This window comes from Dendroctonus ponderosae, unplaced genomic scaffold (genome assembly GCF_020466585.1).
Source record: "Dendroctonus ponderosae isolate FM_Combo_2020 unplaced genomic scaffold, Dpon_F_20191213v2 Dpon_F_20191213_7, whole genome shotgun sequence".
Taxonomy (NCBI): Eukaryota; Metazoa; Arthropoda; class Insecta; order Coleoptera; family Curculionidae; genus Dendroctonus; species Dendroctonus ponderosae.
In genome coordinates this window covers 9,631,936-9,635,466 of record NW_026018916.1, presented here as the reverse complement: position 1 = coordinate 9,635,466, position 3,531 = coordinate 9,631,936, and positions in this window count along the sequence as shown.

Here is a 3,531-nt window from a genome sequence, read left to right as displayed (position 1 = left end):
CAACTACCACCTACACAACTTTTATCAAGCAAAATAAGTGTTCTAAATCGCACATGTCGATTTGTCACGTGCTTATCTAGCTAGAGGGTGTTAAAAGAATAATTATAATTGGTCTCAGTAATTTTTAAAATAACATCGAAATTTAGACATTTTGTAACATCAGAATCTTAAATTTGATCTTGTTTTTGGGTTTATCCGTATATGCCGCAACCTACATGTTTTGTTTCAATTTTGGAGACTTGCAACTTTTTGTTGCTTGCTTGTATCCCTTTCCTAGCAAAAAAAAAATGTGTCTAATATTTTCATGTAAAAATGGTATTATCATTAAAAACAACGGTTTTCTAGATATTGTAATTTAAAGTGGGTAATCGACGCATGTATTTGAAAAAGATGATTTTAAGCAAGACTTATCAATCAAACAAGCACTAATTACTATTAATACTGTAAGTATTGAAAAGAAAATGAGAAACTTTTTATTTGCTGAGTATGCTGACATACATTTTACATACGGACTTTCTTAGGGAAACACATATATACCTACAACATCTAGAGTCACATCGGACGGTAAGAACCTAAGAAGCAGTTTCTAAATTGATAGAACACCCGCAAAAGAATATTCGTTTCTATTTAAAATAAACATGACTTTTCTATGGTGCTTTGTCCCATCTAGGAAATAACGAAAATATAAAAAATTGTATATTTGACGATTTGTTCTCGAGTCTTAAAATTTAAAGGGTAGTTTTCATAATAAAGCATTCATTCATGTTTCATAAATATTTGCAAAGAAATAATTATCATTTTTCAAATCATCGGGCTTTTTAAATACTAAGCAATGAAATTATTAGTTAAAGTTTAAAAAAAAATGCAAAACTTAAATACATTTTGAGATGCTGAATGCACACAAAAGGGCAATTTGATAACGATTGGCTAAGGTTTTATAGGCTTTAATACTGTATTAAAAGTTAGACGAGTACATTATTCAATGTTCATTAATAGGCTTGCAAAAATGGTTAAAACCTGTTTTTGTCTCGAATTTCATATATTATGTCCATAATTTACATTTACACTTAAACTAACTTACTTCAGAATTACACACTCACGAATTGGAAACGTAAGATTCAAAATAAAGCCGCCGGATTTCGATTTTATTATCGCGTCTATAGGCAGTAATGCTGAAAACCATATTTATCCAAGTTTACACGCGATTGAAAGTGGAGTTAAGTACAAAAACTTTCCCAATTCTCTTTGAGATCCAGTACGGCATTTATAATATAAATCCAGCGAAACAAACTGCGCAATAAAATATCAGAACAAAATTTGAAGAATGCTGTCTGTAGCTGACTTTGACTTCATATTTTCGTCTAATTAATTTCCATCCTTTTAAATTCTATCCCTACCAGCAGGAATTTCTGGCTCAGTAACATCACAAGTAAAAAGACATTGGGGAAGGATAACACAACAAACAGATTCAAAAATATTTGCTTTTAGAAGAATAACGAAAACATTTTTGAGGTCAGATTTGGATTCTGGAATGTTCGATTCTAATTAGAACCTGGAATTCATCTGCATGGAGGTTAAAAAACGTCTATTGCTATTCAGAAATTCAGTGTAAAAGATCGTAATAATTGCAAAGAGCATAAGAATAAAGCAAATGAAAACTAGTGGAAACAGCACATTAATATTAAGGACTTTTTTTAATGTAAAGTTTGAGTGGAGCAGTTTAGTAGATTTCACATTCCAAACTAAGTATTTGGAAAAGCGTGTGTATACTATAGTTGATGCAAGTATTAAAATATAGCATAACAGTAATGTAAAAAAACATTTTCATAATTTAGTAATTTAGAGTTGTTGTTTACAAAAGACATTTCCATGCCCTTAAAAACGTCCAGCATATAAAAATATTGAGATTGAAGGGTAAACATAATCAAGGGACACACCCTACCCTGTTGAATGTTGTACAAGGATTTCTGATATTGCGTACTTGAGACGTCCTACGCAAAATCGATAGTCCCGTTTTTTGTGTGTTTACTATCTTTAAATTTCCCGGGCAACGCACGATAAATAGCTTATGAACCAAGGCAGAGAGGGAAGATTTTTCAGGTGAGCGATCTTTACTGGTTGTGATTGGCCATATGACAATTATTCGCTTGGAAGTGAGATGGGTTTCTTTGAAATAGCTGAAATTGAAAATATGACTGGTATTGGATTTGACGGCAAATTTTAGGTTTTCTCGAGATAATAGAATTTGAGAGGACAGAAACAGGGGAACGTCAGAATCTATATAATGTTGGGGTTTGATCGAATTCAGGAATACGAGAATTTTCTTATTGATTTAGGAGTTCAGTTCTTGTTCGTTTTCAAAGATAAATATTTGCAATGTGGTTTGTTTGTAGGCTCAACAGGATAAAAAAATTCAATTTGAATGTTGAATGTTAAAAGTTGGTATGGATGGAGATAAGCACTCATCTTGGCTAAAATTAGTAAACTTCTAGATGATTCTGTAGTTGGTTGCTACTAACTTGTGCCTCACTCTTAGAACAAAGCAGCAGATTCTGGCACATTGATTTGTTGAGCCAATCGAAAAGTCAACAGGATTTAAGTCTGGGCTTCCAGGCGGCTAAGAATTTATACACCCGGCGCTAATCTAACGAGGTGGAAAAACTGTTTAACAATAATGACAAACTTGCTCAAAAAATGTGCTTTGAGAATTGCATTCTGTATAAAAAACATTCAGAAATATAGGAACATAATTTTTTGAAGAAAATGTCTGTAGTTCCAGCGGACTAACTAAAAATTGCTTAAAATCGACCGCGACCTGCGCTTATCTGCAACTGATCTTGGAAATATTCCACTGCAAAAAAATCAATTTTAGCAATGATTATGCAACCACTGCCATGCCATCGAACCACACTTTACCTCGCATCATAAAATAATATCCAATATACTTAATACATATAATTAAATTGCAATCACAAATTATATAAATTGTATATATTATTCCACGAAATTAAATGTTCGCCTTAATCGTTCTGTATTTTGAACCACGTTGACAAGTTCCGACTAATTCTTACCAAGAACAGATTTCTTGGCTCATTCAGCTCATTCTTACTTCATTTGCCGATATTCTGAAAATTTCTATTGAGCTACAACCAAACCAACCCTTCAAACTTGTCAACCATGAAATTTTCCTTATTTCCGTTATCTTTCGTTGCATGATCAATCTAAGGATCTCGTATCGCTCTCCTCTCAATACAGGGTGATTCAAAATTGGCGTGATTCCTTTGGAGGTGTTGTCTGGCGCTGTTATAGGAGTACAGAAAAAATAGTAAAATAAATTAATTGTTATTAAAAACTAAGAAATTTACAAAAAACTTTATCTGAAATACGGTAGCAATGTTTTTGAAGGTAATAAGCCTAATTTACATTATTACGTAACATTAAAAACTCCGGTAACCATGGAATTATACAGAGTGACAATAAGATAGACAAGGATAAACGGTAAATTCAACAAGATTCGTTGACTGCGCAACG